We start from the raw sequence: 532 nt of genomic DNA on the forward strand, positions 1-532 counted from the left end.
CAATATACAGTCTTGACGTACTCCTTTTCCTATTTGGAACCAGTCTGTTGTTCCATGTTCAGTTCTAACTGTTGCTTCCTGACCTGCATACAAATTTCTCAAGACAGGTCAGGTGGTCTGATATTCCCATCTCTTTCAGAATTTTCCACAGTTTATTGTGATCCACACAGTCGAAGGCTTTGGCATAGTCAATAAAGCAGAAAAGGATGTTTTTCTGGAACTCTTTTGCTTTTTAGGTGATCCACTGCATGTTGGAAATTTGATCTCTGGTTCCTCTCCCTTGTTTAAAACCAGCTTGAACATCTGGAAGTTCACCGTTCATGTATTGCTGAAGCATAGCTTGGAGAATTTTGAACGTTACTTTACTAGCATGTGAGATGAGTGCAATTGTGTGGTAGTTTGAGCATTCTTTGGCATTGCCTTTCTTTGGGATTGGAATGAAAACTGACCTTTCCAGTCCTGTGCCACTGCTGACTTTTCCAATTTGCTGGCATATTGAGTGCAACACTTTCACAGCATCATCTTTCAGGAT

Source organism: Bison bison, unplaced genomic scaffold, assembly GCF_000754665.1.
Source record: "Bison bison bison isolate TAMUID 2011002044 unplaced genomic scaffold, Bison_UMD1.0 scf7180017861340, whole genome shotgun sequence".
NCBI classification, from domain to species: Eukaryota; Metazoa; Chordata; class Mammalia; order Artiodactyla; family Bovidae; genus Bison; species Bison bison.